Source organism: Furipterus horrens, unplaced genomic scaffold, assembly GCF_987537825.1.
Source record: "Furipterus horrens unplaced genomic scaffold, mFurHor1.1.pri manual_scaffold_17, whole genome shotgun sequence".
Classification (NCBI taxonomy): Eukaryota; Metazoa; Chordata; class Mammalia; order Chiroptera; family Furipteridae; genus Furipterus; species Furipterus horrens.
The window spans coordinates 28771945-28796354 of NW_028327187.1; positions in this window are offsets into that span (position 1 = coordinate 28771945).

Here is a 24410-nt window from a genome sequence, read left to right on the forward strand (position 1 = left end):
AGTCACAGGCAACATCTGACATTGACATGCACCAGAGTCACTCCCAAGAGGCTTCAGAATCAACACAGCCAGTGGCTAGCTTCAGATAACATCAGAACAGGATTTAATTAATTTCACAAGCAATATATCTAAAGGGAGATATCTGCAGGCAGCAGACCCTGCAGAGGTAAATTCTGCTTCATGTGGTCAGCACTTACACAACAGCTCATACATTGTGGTCGAGGTTGATACGGTCAGCCAACCTGAGGGTTGACCCCATGCAGAAACAGGCCAATAACAATCATGGCTCAGTTACAACAGGCAAATCCACAAAGCTCACTAAAGTGACATTTCTGGAGCATCCACATCAGGTGATCAAGGAGGCTCTGCCACTGGGTCCCACAGGACACCTACTATATAGGGCCACCCTACCAAGACAGGGGATCATAGCAGATATATCTAATACACAGAAATGAACACAGAGAGGCAGCCAAAACGAGGAGACAAGAAACAGGCCGCAAATGAAAGAACAGAAGAAGTCTCCAGAAAAAGAACTAAATGAAATGCAGGTAAGCAATTTATCAGATATACAGTTCAAAAAAAAAAAAGTTAGTTGATGCTTAAGGAACTTAGTGAGAACTAAAACAGCATGAAAAAGGAAATAGAAACCATGAGAAAGAACCAGTCAAAAACGAAGAATACACAAAAAAAGAATAAATAGTAGGTTGGACGAAGTAGAATCACCAATTTGGAAAATCAGGTACAAGAACACACCAAATCAGAGCGCAAAAAGGAAAAAAAATTAAATGAGGATAGTTTAAGGGATCTTTGGGGCAACATGAAGCATAACAATATCTGCATCACAAGGGTACCAGAAAGAGAAGAGAGAGAGCAAGGGATCTAGAACCTATTTCAAGAAATAATGATTGATAAATTCCTTAACTTAGTGAAGGAAAAAAAAACACACCAGTCCAGAAAGCACAGAGAATTCCAAGCAAGATGAACCCCAAAAGGCCCCTACCAAGACACATCATAATTAAAATGGCAAAGAGAGAATCTTAAAAGCAGCAACTGATAAATAATATCAGTAAAGTAGCAGGGTGCAAAATAAATGTACAGAAATCATTTGCATTTTTATTCACCAACAATGAACTATCAGAAAGAGAAACTAAGAAGAGAATCCTATTTACAATTTCATAAAAATAACTCTAGAAATAAATTTAACCATGGAGTTAAAAACCTGCACTCAGAAAATTATAAGACACTGAAGAAAGAAATTGAAGAAGATACAAATAAATGGAAGCATAGACTGTGCTTATGAATAGGAAGATTAACATCATTAAAATGTCTATATTACCCAAAGTAATCTATAGATTCAACAAAATTCCTATCAAGATACCAACAGTGTATTTCAAAGACCTAGAAAAAATATTCCAAAATTTTATATGGAACAATAAAAGACCCCGAATAGCCCCAGAAATCTCTAGAAAGAAGAACAAAGTTGGAGGCATCATGCTATCTGATATCAAACTATACTACAAGACCACAGTAATCAAAACAGCATGGTAATGGCATAAAAATAGACATATATATCAACAGAACAGAGTAGAGAGTCTAGGAATAAACCCACAGCTTATGGGCAATTAATATTTTTTAAAAGGGGCAAAAACAATCAATAGGATAAAAATAGTCCATTCAGTAAATGGTGTTGGGAAAATTGAACAGATATGTGCAAAACACAAGAATAAACTTAAAATGGATTAAAGGCTTAAATGTTAGACTAGAAATCATAAAAATCCTAGAAGAAAACATAGGCAGTAGAATCTTGGACATTCCTTATAGCAATATTTTAAAAATATTTTTATGTATTAATTTTAGAGAGGGGGGAAAGGAGGGAGAGAAATATCAATGTGTGAGAGAAACATCAACTGGTTACTCTCTCATGCACCCCAACCTATTCAGAATCGAACTGGGGACCTTTTGCTTTCTGGGAGGATGCTCCACGAACTGAACCACACCAGTCTGGGCCTCATAGCAAAATTTTTGCTGATATACATATTTACATATAGAATCTCAATTTTCAACCAACAGCCCAGCAAGGATTGCTCCAGGAACCTAGATTTGTCCTAAAAATTTCATTCAGCATTATGACAGATTTATTACAGCTCCATAAATAGATATAAATTCTTGGGGTAGTCGGCAGAAAGTGAGGGATTAGACTATAGGAGAAAATAATAAATCTGATAAAATCATTCTTGCTGTGAAAAAATTAATTCTGCTGAGATTTCAGGGTGTGTTACCAGTTCAGTTAGGGTTTGTACAAATCACACCAGGAACACTGAGCCATTTGAACAATTAAGAGCTGACAAGACCTAAGGGAGACACTTTTACTGGTAAATTAAAAAATCAGGACTACAACGATATCTCCTGGGGAATGAGAAATAAAAGAAAGGATAAACAAATGGGACTACATCAAATGAAAGAGTTTCTGCTCAGCAAAAGAAAACATCAGCAAGATGAAAAGGGGACCAACCATATGGGAAAATATATTTGTGAATGATACTTCAGACAAGGGTTTGATCTCCAAACTATATTAAGAACTTCTATGACTCAACACCAAGAAGAAAGACAATCCAATTCAAAAATGGGCAAAGGATCTAAACAGACACCTCTCCAAGGAAGAGATACAGAGAGCCCATAGGGATATGAAAGAATGCTCAATGTCATTTGCCATCAGAGAGATGATGCAGATTAAAACCACAATGAGATACCACCTCACACCAGTCACAATGAACATTATTAACAAACAACAAGTGTTGGTAAGGATGTGGCGAGAAGGGAACCCTAGTGCACTGTTGGTGAGAATGCAGACTGTTGCAGCCACTGTGGAAAACAGTGTGGAATTTCCTGAAAAAAACTAAAAATGGAACTGCCTTTTGATCCAGTGATTCCACTGCTAGGATTATATCCAAAGAATCCTGAAATGCCAATTCAGAAGAACCTATGCACCTCTATGTGCATAGCAGCGCTGTTTACAATAGCTAAGTGCTGGAAACAGTCTAAGTGCCCATCCGTAGATGAGTGGATCCAAAAACTGTGGTACATTTACACAATGGAATACTATACAGCAAAAAGAAAGAAGAAACCGCTACCTTTTGCAACAACATGGATGGAACTAGAGAGTATCATGCTTAGTGAAATAAGCCAGGCAGTGAAAGACAAAACCATATATATCACCTAATACAGGAAACTAATGAACAACACAAGCAAAGGAGCAGAATAGAACCAGAGGCATGTAAACAAGAAACAGACTGACAGTGACCAGGGGGGAGAGGGTAGGAGGAAAAGGGGGGAAAGAAAGGGAAGGGTCTAATCAAGGAACTAGTATAAATGATGCATAGATATGGAAAATGAGGTGGGGATTGTGGGAAAAGGGGTGGGTGGAGTGAAAGAGAGCAACGTGGGAAAAAGTGGATCAACTGTAATAGAAAAACAATAAATAAATTTTAAAAAATCAGAAGTGCTTTATGGACTGGTGGATTTTGAATCAGATTGAAGCAAGTCATGTGAGAAATATGCATGAAACTTTTTCATTAAAGCACACAACAAAGGCCATATCTTTCCCCTAGTGTCTTTATTTTTCCCTCTTCCAAAAAGCAGGCTAAAATGTGAGTCCCTTTGGTCATAGCCAGGTCTGGGCAGGCCAGCTAAGTTTGAGATTACCTTATGCCTGTGTCTCTCTTATACAGAGATACTCCAAAGCAATAATTTCTTTATATTTTCTGAAATTGAAAATACCCATTATGGTAAACAAGGCTGATACCAACTTTGGCTCATGCTGTCTTACAAAAGATTTTTGTGCCACCTTAGAATGTAAAAATTTGTGAGGGAGTTATATTCTGCATAAGAAAATGTTGGAACATTATGGATATGTATATAGCTAATAGGCCTAAAAGGACAGTTTGTTAAAAGCCCAGCTCTCATTACAGAAAAGTTTAAGCATAGACTGATGTACACATGTAAAACAACAGGAATTTTTTGGCACTTACGTCTTTAGACTTTGGTTGCATTTTTACACTGGTTTCGGAAAAGGGACAAACGCTTATAAGATAACATTTGTGTCTGGTTTACATGAAGGATTCAGGTCCTTTTTTTTATTTTTTATTATTTTTTTTCATTTTTGCTTTTTCAATTACTGCTGTCCCATTTTCCCCCTATCTCTCTCCCCCACCCAGCCCACCCTTTCTCCCACAATCATATCCCTCCCCGTTGTCCATGTACATGAGTCATTTATACACATTCTTTGACTAGACCCTTCCCTTATCCCCCTTCTCTCCCTCCCCCCTTCCCCCTATTGACTGCTATTCTGCTCTTTGTTCTATTTAGTTCTTTTGTTTCTGTTGTTCTTTGGCTTCCTGTATTAGGTGATATCATATGGTATTATTTTTCTTTGCCTAGTTATTTCACTAAGCATAATTCTCTCTAGTTCCCACCACGTTGTTGCAAATGACAGGAGTTCCTTCTTTCCTTCTGCTACATAGTATTCCATTGTGTAAATGTACCACAGTTTTTGGATCCACTCATCTACGGATGGGCATTTAGGCTGTTTCTAGCACTTAGCTATTGTAAACAGTGCTACTATGAACATAGGGGGTGCATAAGTTGTTTTGAATTGGGGTTTCAGGATTTTTTTGGTATAATCCTAGCAGTGGAATCGCTGGTTCAAAAGGCAGTTTCATTTTTAGTTTTTTTGAGGTAATTCCATACTCTTTTCCATAGTGGCTACACTAGTCTGCATTCCCACCAACAGTGTAGTAGGGTTCCCAATTCTCCACATCCTTGCCAGCACTTGTTGTTTGCTGATTTGCTGATGATGGCCATTCTGACTGGTGTGAAATGGTATCTCATTGTGGTTTTTATTTGCATCTCCCTGATGGCTAATGATGTTGGGCATATTTTCATGTATCTACGAACCTTCTGTATGTCCTCTTGGGAGAAGTGTTTGTTCCGGTTCTTTGCACATTTTTTAATTGGGTTGTTTGTTTTCTTGACGTCCAGTCGAATAAAGTCTTTATATATTTTGGAGATCAGTCCCCTGTCTGTGATGTCATTGGCAAATATGTTTTCCCATATGGTTGGTTTCCTTTTCATCTTGCTGATGTTTTCTTTTGCTGAGCAGAAACTCTTTAGTTTGATGCAATCCCATTTGTTTATTTTTTCCTTTATTTCTCTTGCCTTAGGAGATGTATCCATAAAGATATTGTTACGTGAGATATCTGAAATTTTCCTGCCTATGTTTTCCTCTAGGACTTTTATGGTGTCATGGCTGACATTTAAGTCTTTGATTCATCTTGAGTTTATTCTCTTGTGTGGTGTAAGTTGGTGGTCTAGTTTCATTTTTTTGCAAGTTCCTATCCAGTTCTTCCAGCACCATTTGTTAAAGAGGTTCTTCTCACTTCATTTTTATGTTCCTTCCCCCTTTATCAAATATTAGTTGACCATAGAGGCCTGGGTTAATTTCTGGACTCCCTATTCTGTTCCATAGATCTATATGTCTGTTCTTATGCCAGTACCAGACTGTTTTAATCACAGTGGCTTTGTAGTATTGTTTGATATCTGGTATTGTGATTCCTCCTGCTGTGTTCCTCTGTATCAAGATTGCTTTTGCTATTTGGGGTCTTTTTTGGTTCCATATGAATTTATGGAGTATTTGTTCTAGGTCAGTGCAATATGTCATTGGTATTTTAATAGGGATTGCATTGAATCTGTAAATTGCTTTGGATAGTATGGCCATTTTGATGATGTTGATTCTTCCCATCCAAGAACATGGTATTTGCTTCCATTTATTTGTATCTTTTTAAATTTATTTCTTCAATGTTATGTAATTTTCATAGTACAGTTCTTTTATCTCTTTGGTTAAGTTTATTCTTAGGTACTTTATTTTTCTTGTTGATGTAGTAAATGATATTTTCTTTTTCGTCTCTGTCTCTGCTCTTTTATTGTTGGTGTACAGAAATGCCTTAGATTTCTGTATATTTATTTTGTACCCTGCTATTTTGCCAAATTCACTTATTATATCGAGTAGTCTTTTAGTGGAGTTTATAGGGTTTTCTAGGTATACTATCATGTCGTCTCCAAATAGTGATAGTTTTACTTCTTCTTTCCCAATTTGGATGCCTTTTATTTTTTTGTATTGTCTGATTGCTGTGGCTAGGACTTCCAACACTATGTTGAATAGGAGTGGGGAGAGTGGACATTCTTGTATTGTTCCTGATTTCAAGGGGAATGCTTTCATTTTTTGTCCATTGAGTATGATTTTGGCTTCAGGCTTCTCATATATAGCCTTAATTATGTTAAGGTATGCTCCCTCTATTCCCATTTTGCTGAGTGTTTTCATCATAAATGGATGTTGTACTTTATCAAATGCTTTTTCTGCATCTATAGATATGATCATGTGATTTTTGTCTTTCATTTTGTTTAGGTGATGTATTATATTTATTGATTTGCAAATATTAAACCATCCTTGTATCCCTGGGATGAATCCCACTTGATCGTGGTGTATGATCTTTTTGATGTATTGCTGGATCCTGTTTGCCAATATTTTATTGAGGATTTTAGCACATATGTTCATCAGTGATATTGGCCTGTAGTTTTCTTTCTTTGTTGTGTCTTGACCTGGTTGTGGGATTAGGGTAATACTGGCTTCATAGAAAGAGTTTGGGATTTTTCCTCTTCTTGGACTTTTCGGAAGAGTTTGAGGAGGGTAGAAGTTAGTTCTTCCCTAAATGTTTTGTAAAATTCACCTGTGAAGCCATCCGGTCCAGGGCTTTTGTGTGCAGGGAGAGTTTGGATTACTGTTTCAATTTCCTTCTTTGTTATTGGTCTGTTGAGACTTTCTAATTCTCCTTGATTCAGTTTTGGAAGGTTATGTTTCTAGAAATGTGTCCACTTCTTCTAGGTTGTCAAATTTCTTGCCACACAGTTGTTTGTAGTAATTTCTTACTATCGTTTGTATTTCTGTGGTGTCAGTTGTGATTTCTCTTCTTTCATTTCTGATTTTGTTTATTTGGGTCTTCTCTATTTTTTTCTTGATGAGTCTGGTTAAAGGCTTATCGATTTTGTGCATTTTTTCGAAGAACCAGCTCCTAGTTTCATTGATCTTTTCAATTGTTTGTTTGTTCTCTATGTCATTTAATTCTGCTCTGATCTTGATGATTTCGTTCCTTCTTCTTGCCCTAGGCTTTGTTTGTTGTTGTTGTTCTAATTCTTGTAGCTTTATGGTTAGATTTTTTATTTGCGATTCTTATATCCTTTTCAGATATGCCTGTATTGCTATGAACTTCCCTCTTAGGACTGCTTTTGCTGTGTCTCACAGGTTTTGGGCTGTTGTGTGCTCATTATCATTAGTTTCTAGAAATTTTTTGATTTCTTCTTTGATGTCATTGTCAACCCATTCATTATTTAATAGCATGTTATTCATTCTTCATGAGTTTGGGTGTCTGATTTTTTTCTCTGAGGTTGATTTTTAGTTTCTAGGCATTGTGGTCTCAAAAGATGCTTGATATAATTTCAATTTTCTTAAATTTGTTGAGGCTTGTTTTGTGTCCTATTATGTGGTCTATATTTGAAAATATCCCATGTGCATTTGAAAAGAATGTATATTTACTTCTTTGGGGTGGAAAGTTCTATATGTATCAGTTAAGTCCATGTGGTTTAGTGTGTTGTTCAATGCCTGTATATCCTTGGTGTTTCTTTGCTTGGATGATCTGTCTATTGTTGATAATAGTGTGTTGAAGTCCCCTACTATGAGTGTGTTGTTGTTAATATCCTTCTTGTGGTCTTCTAGTATTTGCTTTATGTATTTGGGTGCTCCTATGTTGGGTGCATATATGTTTATCAGTGTTATATCTTCTTGATGGATTGTTCCTTTAAATATTAAGAAATGTCCTTCTTTGTCTCTTTTTATTGTCCTTGCTTTGAAATCCGTTTTGTCTGATATGAGGACTGTTACCCCAGCTTTTTTTTCAGGTCCATTTGCTTGGAATATTTTTTTATATCCCTTTACTTTCAGTCTGTGTAAATCTTTTGTTTTCAGGTGTGTTTCTTGTTGACAGCAAATATGTGGGTCCTGTTTTCTTATCCATTCTGTTACCTTATGTCTTTTAATTGGAGCATTTAATCCAGTTACATTTAAGGTTATTATTGACTTGTATGTATTCATTTCCCTTTGTACCTCTGTTCCTCTTCTTTTTTTTTTTTTTTCTTAGAATATTCCCTTTAGCATCTCTTGCAATGCTGGTTTGGTGGAGATGTAGTCTTTTAGTCTTCCTTCATCTGAGAAACTCATTATTTCACCTTCTATTTTGAATGAGAGCCTTGCTAGGTAGAGTGTTCTTGGTTGTAGGCCTTTGTTTTTCATTACTTGAAATATTTTTGACCATTCCATTCTGGCTTGTAGTGTTTCTGTTGAGAAATCGGTTGATATCCTTATCGGAGCTCCCTTGTATGTTATTTGCTTTTTTTCTCTTGCTGCTTTTAGGATTCTCTCTTTGTCTCGGAATGTTGCCATTTTAATTATGGTGTGCCTTGAGGTGTCTTTTTTTGGTTCTTCTTCATTGGAATGCTCTGTGCTTCCTGAACTTGTATAATTTTTTCTCTCATCAGGTTGGGAAAATTTTCTGTCACTATTTCTTCTATCAGTTTTTGAATTCTATGCTCCTTTTCTTCTCCCTCTCTTATTCTGATGATCCTGATATTATTTCTTATCACGCTATCCTGTAATTCCCTTACATCTTGTTCATATTTTTTCAATATTTTTTCATTTTGTTGTATTGTCTTGGAGTTTTTCTCTACATTATCTTCTAACTAACTAATCCGATCCTCTGCTTCATTTAGTCTGCTTTTGACTGATTCTACTGCGTTGTTCAGTTCACAGATTGAATTGTTCATTTCTTCCTGGTTCTTGTTAATAGTTTCTATGTCTTTTTTTAATGCTGGTGTAGTTCTCTGCAAGTTCCCTGTAATTTTCTTGGAGCTGCTGGTTACTTCCTTGGAGGTTGTCATAGTTGTTTTTAAGGTTGTCGAGTATATTGAGCTTCTTCACCACCATTGTTTTGCATTCCATGCCTGACATTTGGGCTATGTCTATTCCATCTACCTCTCTTTCTGGGGATTCGTCTTTTCTTTTCATTGAGAGGTTATTTCTGCTTCTTACCATGTTGGATTGTTCTTGTTTGTTTTTATTTTTTGGGGTTTCTCTGCTTTGACTTCCCACCTTTGTGGTATGAGATTCTTTATAGGAGATCTGGGTGTTTCAGTGGTGCAGTCTCTTTGATCTCCTGAGCCTGGTGTTCTTGGGTTACCCTTTATGTCATTTGTTTATGCTGTCTGGTTATATCTCAGATGCTCTTTGGTAGGATCTTCCTTCTGGCTAGTTGATTGAGAGTCACTCTATCCACTTTGTCTTGAGTTATTTTGTGGAGGTACTGTTAAAAACATAAATACACAGCCCAGGCAGGAGACCCACACCCTCCAAAATATCCCCCGCTCTCTATCCTGCTATCGTCAGCCAATGAGCCAGTATTAACATAAATGTAGAGAGATTAGAGCTTTTATACTATAGGAAGAATAGATAAGAGTTGTTTTTTGGGAGGAAAAATATAATTTTTGAGGAAGGGGATCATAGATTAATAATAGTTGAGACTTTGCAAGACAGTGGGTAATATTTACATTGTATGTTAATAAAAATAGAAGAAAAGGATGGAAAAATGCAGAATATAGTAAGAAAGTGGGATTGTATGGTATTGTATTTATATAGTAATTTTATTCTATTTATTTAGAGTGAGAGGGAGGCTAAACTAGACACACAAACAAATAAACAATGATTAAAGAGGAAGGATGGGAAGGAGAGATTATATGAAACAAATTAGAGATACAGTTTTTTCCCCCCTTTCTCTCTTCTCTTCTTTTTTCCCTTTTTAGGAAAGGGAAAGAAAAAAAGAAAAAAAAAAAGGAATGTTTTTGCTCAGTTCGGCCTTCGTGTGTTGTTTTCTTTTTCTGCCTCCCCAACTGGTCTAATGTGGCGAGTGAGAGGTTCTTGTTCTTTGCAGCAGCGGTGTGTGCCTGTGGTGGCTGGCATGGCACGCTCCCTTGGCACCCACTGGAGTCAGCTGAGGTTCCTTTGTGCGCGCACCCCTGCGCGTGCGGGGCGGCCCGTGATCTTGCCTCTGGCCTGCCGAGCAGTGCTCTGTGAGCTGGTCTCTTGCCTCTTAGGGCAGTGCCCCGGAGACTTGTGCACAGTGGAAGTGAGCGGCTGTGAGTCGCTGCCACCTGCTTTTCCCGTGACACAGCCGCCCTCCGTTCCCGCACCCATCTGGGCAGGCATGAGCAGAGCCTGAGCAAGTGGTCTGCGTTCCAGGCTGGTGCCCACTGGAGCTGGCTAAGGGTGTCTGCACACGGTCTTCTGTGTGTTCAGTGGGCCCTCCCTGTGCCTGTTGGGGCACTGATCTTATGGTTGTTGGGGCATGTTTGAGGGGCACCTGGACTTACGACCCAGCGCACCTGGACCAGTGAATGAGGGCACTTCCCTATGCATGCCCACATGACCCAAGGGAAGGGTTGGGGAGTGGACGAGTGAACCTCTGTGCCAGCGCTCCTCAAGAATGTCCTACCACCCCCAAACTTCCCACCCATCTCCGCAGTCCACAAGAGAAAAATATAAAGGAAAATTACGTTCTCACTTGCACAGAAGTACGCTGTCTCCTGTCCTTCAGCACCAATGCCACTTGGTCGAGTCCAGTCTCTGCCAGTGGGCAGAGATCCGCTCTCCTCCTGACTCCTCTCTGGGGAAGCCTGTGGTCACCAAAAAGCCTTTGTGTACTTCCAGCCACAGCTCGGGCAGCCACCCCAGTCAGGAATCCTCTTTTGTCCCTTTTTCCTCCACTACCCTCACTAAACAGGTTGTTCCCAGAAGTTTTTTCTCTAATCCAGCAGTGCCAAGACTCGACTCCTGCCAGTGTCCAGCTGCTCACTGAGATGTTCTGTCTGCAATTATTCCAAACTACAGATGGGTCTCGGGAGCCTGAAAGCGCAGCCTCCCCTCACTTCTCCGCCATCTTCTCCCCCAGGATTCAGGTTCTAAAAACCAGAAGTAAATTCCCTAATTTCAAACTGTATGATAGGTCTGTCATTCCATCAAAATGATTATTTTGCTCTGAATTCCTGAGTATATCCATCATGATAACCTTGAACATTTCGTTGGTAACCAAGTAACAAGTTGATTCCCTTCATGAGAGAATTTAAGTTTTGGTTCCTGGAAGGTCCAAAGTGGAGAAATGCTGGCTGTTATGTACAAACAACTCACAGGATGTTTTAAAGAACTCTTGACATGTTGGAGACAGAAGATTCTAATTTGCTATTAAACTGCAATAATATTGTTCAATTTTTGAAATGATTTTTTGATTTTTAGAATGATGGGATTTCTCATAGAGCTTTTGGCCATGAAATATACTTATTCACAATGTTTGTCATATATGGGGACATTCAGCTACAGCAGAGTAAATAGGTTTAAACCCATAAGTTTTGCCTGCTGGAATGCTTTATAATTACAACTTGGCATCCTCAAATGCAATAAATGTGGAAATTTGGAATTGATGGGCTTGATTTCCAATCTCATTGGTCTCTTTCCTTTTGAATTTATGTGGGTGCCATCAAGTTTAGCAATAAAGCATCTCATTGCTAACAGAGAGAAAATACCAATTTTCTTCCTATGTGTATGTGAATTTGACAAAAAAATATCAGTAAGAAGACAACATAAAGGTAGAAATGATTTAACCATCATGAATATGAGAAGGTTAATTTAATGCATAACTAACACCCTGAAGAATATGTGGTTCTGGCACATTGGGGGCGGTGACACATTAATTGAGTTAAGCTTTGGAAGAATACCATTTCTTTCTAGTGGTAAAAGCAAAGCAGCATTCTGGATGCTTTTCTCTATGTAATATCAAATTTAAATCACATTATCTTTTTTAAAATCATTTTTAAAATTTTCAATTACAGTTGACATATGATATTACATTAGTTTCTGGTGTTCACCCAAGTGGTTAGACATTGCATCTTATTAAGTGATCCTCTCATACCCATCTAACATCATAGATAGTTATTAGAATATTATTGACTATGTTCCCTATGCTGTACTTTACATCCCTATGATTATTCTGTTACTACTAATTTTTACTTCTTAAACCCTTCACCTTTTTCACCCAGTCCCCAACCCTCCTTCTCTCTCACAGTTGTCAGTCTATTATCTGTATCTATGAGTCTGTTTCTATTTTGGTTTCCTATTTTATTCTGTTCAATAGATTCCACATATAAGTGAAATCATATGGTACTTGTCTTTCCCTGAATAGATTATTTCACTTAGCATAATATCTTCCAGGTCCATCCATGCCGTCATAAAGAATAATATTTGCTTTTTGAGAGCCAAGTAGTATTCCATTGTGTAAAGGTACCACAGCTTTTTTACCCAATCATCTATTGATGGGCACTTGAGTAGTGTCCAACTCTTGGCTATTGTAAATAATATTGTAGTGAACTTAGTGGTGCATGTATTCTTTCAAGTTAGTGTTTCAGAATTTGTCAGATATAGTCCCAGAACTGGAATTACTGGGTCATAAGGAAGTCCCATTTTTAATTTTTTGAGGAAATTCCATACTGCTTTCCACAACGCCTGCATCAATCTTCATCCCCACCAACAATGTATGAGGGTTCACTTTTATCCACTTCCTTGGCAATACTTATTGTTTGTTGATTTACTGATAGCCAATATTACAGGTGTGAGATCATGTCATTGTGGTTTTAATTTGCATTTCTCTGATGATTAGTGACATTGAGCATCTTTTCATATGTTTATTATCATCTGTGTGTCCTCTTTGAAAAAGTATCTCTTCAGGTATTTTGCCCACTTTTTAATTGGATTGATTTTTAAATATATTTTACTGATTATGCTTTTACAGCTGTCCCAGCTTTCCCCCTTTTCCCCCTGCAATTGATACCCCCATTCACTCCAGAAATTCCTTCTCCTCAGGTCATGTCCATAAGTCATGCATATAAGTTCTTCGGCTACTCCATTTCCTATACTGTTTTTAACATCCCCCCATCTACTTTGTACCTGCCAGTTTGTACTATTTAATCCCTGCACCTTTTCCCCCATTCTCCCCCTTCCTTCTCCCAGCTGATAACCCTCCAAACGATCACCATATCTGATTCTGTTTCTGTTTTGATTGTTTGTTTAGTTTGTTTTTAGATTCAATTGTTGATACTTTTAAATGTATTGCCATATTAATGTTTATAATTTTGATCTTTTAAAAATATAATTCCCTTTAACATTTCATATAATAATAGCTTGGTGATGATGAATTTCTTTAGCTTTACCCTGTCTGGGAAACACTTTATCTGCCATTCAATTCTAAATAGTGGCTTTGCTGGATTGAGTAATCTAGGTTATAGGTCCTTATTTTTTTTCCCTTCTAGCCTGCAAAATTTCTTTTGAGAAATCAGTTGATAGTCTTATGGGTACTCCTTTGTAGGTAACTCTCTGCTTTTCTATTGCGCTTTTAAGATGCTGTCTTTATCTTTAACCTTTAGCATTTTAATTATGAGGGGTGTTGATGTGGTCCTTTTTGTGCTCATCTTGTTTGAACTCTTTTTGCTTCCTGGGCTTTTAATAGGGTGCTCAAGGAATTCAACAGCATAAAAAAGACCCAGGCAGAAATGAAGGGTACATTAAGTGAAATAAAAAGAAAAATCTACAGGGAACCAACAGCGGAGGGAATGAAGCTGAGAATAAAATCAATGATTGGGAACATAAGGAAGAAAAATAACATTGAATCAGAACAACAAAAAGAAAAAAAATTAATGAGAATAGGCAAAGGAGTCTCTGGGACATCTTTAATGTACCAACATGTAAATCATAAGGGTGCTGGAAGGAGAAGAGAAAGAGCAAGAAATTGAAAATGTATTTGAAAAAATAATGAAAGAAAACTTTCCTAATTTGGGATTTATTTTAGTGTTGAGGTTTATAAGTTCTGTACAAATTTTGGATATTAATCTCCTATTAGATATATCATTGGTGACTATAGTCTCCTATTCAGTGAGTTGTCTTTTCATTTTATTGATGCTTTCATTTGCTGTGAAAACTCTTTTTAATTTGATATTGTCCCTTCTGTTTAATTTGTTCTTTTGTTTCCCTTGCCTGAGGAGATACTCATATATTTGGAACCTCTGCAGGTTTCTACCATAATATTTTAGCTAGTCCCTATTGTGAAGGTCAGATTCAGGAACAATTAAAGTGAACAAAACTAATAAATAGATAAATAAATGAATAAGGTAGAAGGGATTCCTTACAGTAGAATACCAAGTGATATGCATGGATGGAGTGGCATAGCTGGGAAATTATCATTTTTCCACCATCATAGTATAGGAGGCTTCAGGCAAGGATCATCAATGGATGTTAACTTTTGCAAGGGGATTTGATGAGAAGCTAGATATATTCATGGCCTCCAAACATCTCCCTGTAGATTGATTTTTAGTTATGAAGCATAAAAGTGTATGCAGTGGGAAAAACTGGACAATGCATTGACTGGGTGATCAAAATCAGTACCACAGATAGACATTATATCTTCCACATGAGATACTCTGTTTAAGACATTAGTTAGGTAGTTTTGTGACCTGAATCTAATCATAAAGAAATATGAGGCAAAGCAAATTGAAGAATAGTCTATAAAATAATGGGTCTCTACTCTTCAAAAATGTTGTCTTAAAAAACAATGAAAGGCCAAGGAACTGTCTGAGATTAAAGGAAGCTAAAAGGATATGACAACTAAATGAAATTATGATGCTAGTTGTTTCTTGTGCTAGAGGAGCAAAAAGGTCATAAAGAACATGATTGAGACAGCTAATGAAATATGAATATAGGCAGCAGATAAGATAAGACTTCCGGCCAAGATGCAGGCTTAGACTGATATGCGCTGTCTCCCTCCACAACTAAGTAGAATACAACTACCTCAAAACAAAAGATAACTAGAAATTCCAGAAAATAAAACTACATGGAAGCCCAATGTATGAAGTTATAAACCAGCGGTGCTCATCTGGACGGGTAGGAGGGGCGAAATCAAAATTGGGACAGAAAGGTCAGGCTGTGCTGTCTGCGGTAGCAGCGGGGATAGTGGCGGGACTGTGAGAAATGCCAGGGGAGCAATCATGGCTGCAGTTGAGACCTGGCAGCTCACAATCCAAATGCTGGGGAAGGCAGACCCCTCATTGCCTTGGACGGTGAGGTCATGGGGAAGGAGCCTCCCAGTTTCTCAGTGGAGAATAACGGCAGGAATCTTTCTTGGACCCCCGCCCCCACACAAAGTGCTACAGAGCTGTCAAAAAGGTCACCAGTCGCTGGGTAGTGATGAGTGCACAGGGCGCTGCCCGCTGCAGCCCGTCCAGGAAACAGAGGTAAACAGAAAACTGACAGGATGAAACAGACCATGATTGAAATCCCAGTGATGCAGCTCTCCAGGCAACAGATGAGGGACCTAACTGATGAGCAAATAAATCTTTCTGAGGCTCAGTTCAGAGCTATAGTCATAAGGTGGCTTACAGAATTAACAAAAGATTTGGATCAAGACAGGGAAGGAATGAAAGCTAATCATACTGAAACGAATAAAAACACATAAGAGACAAGTAGTGAGGAAATGAAATCCAAAGATCAAATCAACAAATCAGAACATAGGGAAGGAACAGTCAACCAGTGGAGAAAGAGGAAACGAAAAGGGAGGAACACGAGGAGAGGCTCAGAAACCTCTGGGACAGCTATAAGTGAACAAACATTCGAGTTATAGGAATGCCAGAGGGAAAAGAAGAAGAACTAAAAATAGAAAAATTATGTGAAAAAATAATGAAGCAGAACTTCCAAAACCTGGGGAAGAAAATAGACTTACAGGTCCAGGAAGCACAGAAAGCTCCAGAAAAATTGGACCCAGGGAGAACCACTGCAAGAAACATTATGATCAAAATGTCAAAAATTAAAGATAAAGAGAGAATCTTGAAAGCAGCAAAAGAGAAGAAAATAATTATGTACAAAGGGGTCCCAATTAAACTATCAGCTGATTTCTCAAAGGAGACCCTGCAGGCAAGAAGGGACTGGCAAGAAATATTCAAAGTAATGAAAATCCAAAACCTACAGCCACAAATACTCTATCCAGCTAAACTGTCATTCAGAATAGAAGGGCAGAGAAAGTACTTCCAGGACAAAGTAAAACTGGAGGATTTCATTGGATTCAAACCACTATTATATGAGATGTTAAAGGGACTTGTTTAGAAGAAGGAGGATCAAAACTATGAACATTAAAATGAAAACTGCACCACAAGAACCAACAACAGAAGCTAGGGAATTGAAACAAAAGCAAGCTAAGTAGGCAACGAGAGTGGAAAAAGAATTATAGGTATGGGGAACATATTGTGGGGAGGTCAGCAGGGAGGGGGAAGGGGGAAAGAGAGGGAGATGCTATAGGAATTAAGAAGCATAGTAGGAGGGAATGGAGTAGACAGAAAGAGGTTGAGAAAAACTATGCACAACCAATGGACATGGACTAAAAGGAGTGGACAACTGGAGAGGGGGGTCACTGGGTGGAGGGGAGCAGAGGGAAAAAATTGGGACAACTGTAACAGTATAATCAATAAAACATATTTTAAAAAGTATTGTAACAATGTTATATTTCCTGAATTAATAACAATACTGTGGTTATCTAAGAGATTATCTTTGTCCTAAGGAGATACAAACTGAAGTATTAGGGGATAAAAGGAATTGAGGTATGTCATCTAACTTCAAAGGGTTCATAAAATAAATTATGTAAGCATATATTAATTAAATATATACATTTATATATAATATAGATAAATTAATATGTAATAATTATGTATATATGTGTATGTATGTATTTAGTCTGTGCATTTAGTCACTATGTTATTTGCATCCTAAAACAAAGCTGATAATATATATATACATGTATATGTATATATATGGAGAGAGAGAGAGAAAGAGAAAGAGAGAATGAATACAGAAGTTCAGGAGTTCTCTGCACTGTTCTTGCAACTTTTACGTTTGAAATTATGTTTAAAAATTATGGCCCCGATTCCCTTATACATCTCACCTTGTGAAGTCCCATCTTCATTCCTTCACTGATATCAGTCCCACCAAAACTCCCCTCAACCTGCCAAGTCAGTTTCATCAAATCCTTGTAGATTTAATTGTGATCCCGGACACGCAAGTAATTCCAGCAAGCAGAATGATAAAAATGATTGGGGGGCTGCAGCACTCTCAGGCAGTCAGCAGAGAGCATGAGACCCCACCGTCCTTTTATTAGGATTTCAAAAGTTACAAAAAATAGAACGGGGGGGGGTGGCTCTGCAGCCAATAGTGAAAGAATTCTTACAATGTATCATTAACATGTAAAATACAGCTAGGGTAACTTATGACTTAGATAGCACCTATCAAGGATACAAAGCAGACCCACTAATCCTCAAGGCCAGCTCCAATTAAGACTTTATTTACAAGGAGGCAGATGGAGTACATAACAGACTTTTTTGTTCTCAGGATTCCATGACTCAGTGGCCTGTACAGCCTGAAGCCGCAGGCGGAGAAAAGGCCAGCTTATCTCCTGAGCCACAGGACACCTGGATGGAGGAGCATGTAAACATGCCCCTACCCAGAGATCTGAATTCCTGCAACAATCCTACTTGGATTTCCAGGTCCAGCTCAAATTTGGCCTCCTTCTATGCACTGCTCCCTTCCCTGCATTCCTCTAGCATTACTGGTCTTAATATCACTTGGCACTAAGCCTGATCCTCTGGATTGATTTTGTCTTGGGAGACAAACAACATAGTGGCTATATCCACCGCCTGTGGAATGAGACTAGGTTCAAGTCTTAGTTTTGCTACTTACAATCTGTGTGACCTTGAACAAATTCTTTACCTTATTTAAATCTTGGTTTCTTTGACAGAAGGCGTCATTATGTGAGGGGAAAGACTATCTTCTGGGAGTCCAGAGTCCTGATTTTAGGTGTAGATTTTTCACAGGTATGTGACCTTATGGATCTTAGTTCTCTTACCTATAAAATAATGGTGTTCAATAAATATGTGTATGTTGTTCTCTACCCTGGCTGACATTAGAATCAGCTGGGGATCTCAGAAATACATATAAAAATATTTTTAAGAATTTGATTTGATTTTTCAGAGTTAAGTTCCAGGCATGGTAGTTTTAAAAAGATCATGGGTAATTTTAATATATAGATCAGGCTGAGCACCAACGAGGCAGCTGATTCCCAAGGTGGCTTCCAGCTTTACAATTCTATGATTCTATGCAGAAGTGTTGCTGGGAATTCTTTGTTGTTGGTAGTAAGACCCCTTCTGTCTCCCTCACAGTGCGTTGCCTAGGGCTTGATCACATAGCAGGGACACATAATACCAATATATTAACTAAAATAATGATTAGCTAAGATTTTCCTCTCTTTCCACTCCAACTAGAAAGAAACATATTTGATAATCTCAGAATCTTTACAGAATGATTATTGCCTACTAGAATCCTGTGTTAGCTGTAGGAAATTAGCTGTAACAGTGTATGCTCTTAATTGGAATCTAGCATGTCAATGGGCTATTTCTGTCATTGTGGTTTAGTCTGATATTCAATATGTCCCTGCTGCTTTTCATGGTACTTAGAAAAAAAAAAAAAAAAAAAAGGCAGTGGCGGTTCCCCCTTGGTTCACATTTGACCAATTACTATGCTTGAGGCAATCACAGAACAGCATAGGTGTTGAAAATGATTAGGGACAATTAAGATAGTGCAGCCTCCAAGGAAGAAGCTATTATCAAATCTTTGATCTCCCAAATTCACAGGTTGTGTGTTCCTGCAGCAACGATTACCTAAAAATATCTAATACTTAATTACTTCTAAAGTGTCAGTCTTCATCACCAGGTATTAGAATGTTCCAATTGATAGTGCAGCTGCAGCTTCCCTGCCTGACACTGGCATATGGCTTTCAATATTCTAGCTTGATCAGTTTTCTTTCTTCATAAAGTTCACTTACAGATTTCAGACTGCAGGCATGATCTACTGAGGATTGGAATTACTGCACCCTTTTTGCAATTTACCATTTCTTGTTTTGAATGAGAGGGGAAAACACTGAAAAAGAAAAAGAAAAAAGAAAAGTAAAAAAAGGAATGCAAAGAAAAGAAAAGTAAAAAATGGCTCAGAGGCCTATGGTAACCAAATTTTGTTGGAAAAACACCTAGTTTCACTTGCTTTTGCATTTCACTTTAAGACAATTATATACATACTCAGATGTCAGCTCACCATCATCATCCTTAAAATCTAAATAAGACTAGCTGGGAACCTCTATCCCAGAAACTACAAAGTCCTCCACAAGCAGTGAATTTCCCAGGAGCAAATGCTATTATAGTCACCCAATAGCTCTGAGAGCTTGCCATCACTGAGTCTATTTTATTTTGGGGTCTTCTCAAATGCTGTTCCTGTTCTATATTATGTTGACTCAAAGTCATTACACAGCCATCCCCCCCTTAGTTTTCCAACAACCCACTCATACAAGGAATGTGGATGTGAAAGATTTTGCTGAAGCTTGAGGGATATGGAGGGAATTTTTACTGCAGGCATTCAAACAATTTCAAATGGAGTGCTAGCCATCCCTGTCTTTCTAAGCCCGCCAACCATTTCTGTAACCAGAACTATCTCCCACTATATTGCTTAGACTCCTTGTTCTCCATGCCACTTCCCTTTCTTTAATTTTTGCTTCTTTAATCTCAGGAGTAATAAAAAGGTAGTACACATTTCTTATACAAAGCAATTTAGCTCTCTCTAGTGCCAAAACTAACTCTGTAACTTAGTTTTGGGCCTTGCTTTGCATACCCACAGCTATTAATTTACTGCTTAAAGAGAACATTTGATTTGGTTTGTTTTCTAGTACAGGTAACCCTCATATAACACAGTTGTTAGGTTCCTAACAAATGCAGTGTTATGTGAATCTGTGTTATATTAAACAAAGAACTAGAACAGAAAGGGGGTTAGGTTCCAAAAATAAAAAAGAATACTATTATATTTTTATAATTAAGAGAAATATCTTTATTAAAGCAATTTTCATCAAAAGTGTTACATATTAATATGAATTAAGTAATGTTTTCTTCATCATCATGACTAAGCTCCATTAACCAAATACATTTTCTTTTTGTCAAGGTATCTTTGTACTCTGAATTTTCTTCACCATTATCTTGATTTCTATGCTCTATTTTTTTTTTCAAAAAAATATGTTAATTTAAGGAAGGAGAAACAAGATGGCGGAGGAGTAAGTGGAAGCTACACTAACTTCCTCCCAGAACTAGTCTGGATTTACAACATAATTTTGGAGAAATCATCTGGAATAACCAACCGAACACCAGCTGCAGAGAAGTCTTATAACCACGGAGAGACAGAAAAGGCCGCTACATCACAACGTGACCGGTAGGGAGTGCGGAGACGCGGAAGGGGCTGGCTGGTGTCACGCGGGTAGCAGCTGAAGGGACTGAGAAACAGCTCAGCAGTCGAGGATTCCCCCTGAGAAGGGCAGGGTCTAAACCCCCAGTTGAGCTTCCCAGCCTACAGCAACAGAGTGGAAAGTAAAATAGTATCCAGCTGAGAAAAGCGAAAAGCCACAGGGTTTCTTGCTAGCCGGAGAGAAACAGCTGGAGAAAAAGAGCTCTTAAGCGGATCACATATGAAAATATTCTGCCCCCACTTACCCTGGGCACAAGCAGAGGGAAGAAAGAGAGGACAGGAAATGCTTTGGGAGACTTTGGTGTGGTGGCTTTGAGGGGAGAGCTGGGGAAGCGGCTGGCTGGGTCCCAGTGCTGCCTCATCCCCAGTGCTGCAGGCAGACCATTCCCGGCCAAGTGGCGTCAGCCTGAGGGGAAGCAAAGGCCCTGCCTACAGGAATTAAGCTGCCACACCCACGGTCCTTAAGTCTGACGGCTAATCACAGATTGAATAGATTAACAACTAAAGGAGTCAGACAAAGGCTGTAGATCCCTGGAAGTCTCCAACAGGCTGCCTAGGCCAAGACTGGTACAGGATCTGACGCCACCAGGGGCAGATCCAGGAAGTGCAGATCATTCTAAGAAGCACCAACAAACAATAGGAGTCACAAAAATGGGGAGACAGAGAAACAACCCCCCATCAAAAGGAAAGGAAGAGTCCCCAGAAAGAGTGCTAAATGAAATAGAGGGGAGCCAACTATCAGATATGGAATTGAAAGCATGTATTATGGAGAAGCTCAATGAGCTCAGCGGAAACTACAAAGAACTCCAAAAAAACTACAGTGAACTCCAGAAGAACTATAAGGAACTTACTGAGAATTATACCGGCATCAAAAAGGACATGGAAGCTATCAATAAGAGCCAGGATGAAATGAAGAATACGATCTCTGAATTGAAGAACACAGTAGAAGGAATTAAAAGCAGGCTAGAGGAAGCAGAAGATCGGATCAGCGAGCTGGAGGACAATGTAGACAAAAACTCACAGACAGTGCAACAAAATGAAAAAAGACTGAACAAGACTGAAGAGGCTCTAAGACAGCTGCAGGACAACATGAAACGTAATAATATCCGTATCATAGGAATTCCAGAAGGAGAAGAAGAGCAAGGAATAGAAAACCTCTTTGAAAAACTAATGACAGAAAACTTCCCTCACATGAGGAGAGAAAGAATCATGCAAGTCCAGGAAGCACAGAGGGTCCCAATGAAGATGAACCCCAACAGGCCCACTTTAAGACACATCATAATTATAATGGCAACATTCAAAGACAAAGAGAGAATCCTAAAAGCAGCAAGAGAGAAACAACTAATAACATACAAGGGAGCTCCAATAAGGCTATCATCAGATTTCTCAGCAGAAACACTATAAGCCAGAAGGGAATGGCAAAATATATTCCAAGTAATGAAAAACAAAGGCCTACAACCAAGAATACTATACCCAGCAAGAATCTCATTCAAAATGGAAGGTGAAATAAGGAGTTTCCAAGACAAAAGAAGGCTAAAGGAATACATCCCCACCAAACCAGTATTGCAAGAGATACTAAAGGGTCTGCTTTAAGAAGATGAAGAAACAGAGAGAGACAGAGATGAACACGAGTACAAAGGGGGAAAATGACAATGAATAAGTACTGAAAGAAAGAAGGAACTTCTACCATTTGCAACAACATGATTTGAACTAGAGAGAATTATGCTTAGCGAAATAAGCCAGGCAACAAAAGAAAATTACCTTATGCTATCACCTGTTACAGTAAACTAATGAACAATACAAACAAATGAGCAAAATTGAACCAGAGGTATGTAAACAAGGAATAAACTAACAGTAACAAAGGGGGAGATGGGAGGGAGAAAAGTGGAAAGAAGGGGAAGGGTCTAGTCAAAGAACATGTATAAATGACCCATGGACATGGACAACTGGATGGAGACTGAATGTGGAAGAAGAGGGGGCAGGGTGCAGGGAAGCAAGAGGGGGGAAAAAGTGAGACAACTGTAATGGAAAAACAAACAAACAAAAATTTTTAGTGGGGGGAAAAAATAAAAATATAAAGAATAGAAATGCAAGTTCAATGAATATTAGAAGGACAAGGATTTTCCTTCACACTGTATATTTTTCTCCCTATCTGATCCCTCCAGAATTTGGCATTCTAAAGAAGTAAGTAATGACCTAACTTTCTTTCCATAAAACTAATAAGACCAGTTGTTAATAACGATTTTTTTGACTAAGACTTTGACTGGAATGTCATGCATAAAGGAGACATGCTTGGGCTTTGGTTGTTACCAAAAAGCCCTGAGCAACTGGGACTGACTTTCAAAGGTAATAAAAGTCCACGAGATAAAAGGCCTGATACCTTGGATGGATGAGCGGTCCATAGCAATCTTTCCAGGGAAGGAATGAAGGTTGTTTTCCTGAAAGATGGCTAGAAGGGACCTTAAGGCACAATGGAAAACAGGGAGGACCCAGAAAAGACAGGTGTTTACAGGCAAAGCTGAATGACAGGTATGTGGATCTGCTTCTGTGCCTTGAAGGGGAGACTGAAGGTCACCCTAAATGTTCCTTGCATAAGTTCCAGCAAAGCAGAACTGAAGATCATAAGTGATCATTTGCTGCTCCCGTTGTGTTTATGCAAATGAACGGGGTAAATTAAAAATGAACTTAATGCAGTCCCTTTAATGACAAGGAGGGTAATCTTAGGGAGAAAAATCACAATTCAAGGAAGATCACAATGCCCAGTGGTAGACTATAAAGTAGTGCAGCTAACCGTCTTTAAAGTTTCTTTTCATTTAAAATGTTTTCATTTGAAAGTTAAACTATGTCTGTGGCATTATGAAAGATGTTTAATTTACAGGCAAGAAGAATGTCAAATGCCTTGCAACTGGATGTCTTTCCGATAAGACAGTCCTACAGATTTAGAGACTTGTATGTGGGTTATGTTACATAAATTAACATGTGTTTTCTGTTTTCAAAGGGCATAAGCATACGATCTCATTACCTGAGTGATTGTCTGTACATATAGGCCTCACTTAATCCTGTCTGCATTGCTGCCTCCTGAGACTCAATGGTTTGGCTGAACTAAGTGGCTGGGTTGGTGAAGAACGGGGTGGTCTGTGGGCTTCACTTTAAAACTGATTTCTCTTTTCTATCCTAATGGCTTGGACAGGAAGAGCCCAGAGGCCTGAGAGGGGGGAAACCTAAAATATTTCCCTCAGTCCAAACTAAGTATAATGGGCAAAAGGGTTTTGGACAGGTGAGATGTACCTGGCACACCTTCCTCCAAAGAAGCCCTTCTTTTCCCTAATGTGGGACATTGAAAAATTATTACCTGTCTTTTGTCATCTGGTGGTTACGGATTGAATGATGTCCTTTAACCCTGTTGCCCCCAGAATACAACAAGGGTGCCAGCCTGTTAAACCAAGCATGCCGTTGTCCAGAGACAGCCAACCAACCTGGAGTCTGCACGATCCTTCCCCTTGTGGGAAGGCCACCCTCCCCTCCACACCCCCACTCTTATTAGGGATTTCTTGACCCAAGGGTAGGTAGGACGACGACCATGTCCAGTATGAAGCAGCTAGAGGAGCTTGAGACTTTCGTCCATTGTCCTTTATAAGATTGTAAAGTGTCTTAAGTCTGAGAGGGAGATATTGTAATTTTTTATTGTTAAAATATTTAACTAATTAATTAATTATTTAAAAAAGAAGAAGAAGAATATATGAAAGGGTGAGGCAGGGAGCTTTTATGTACGACCCATGGGCATGGACTTGGTGAGGGGATTGTTGGGGAAGGGAGGTGCTGGGCGGAGGGGAGCAAA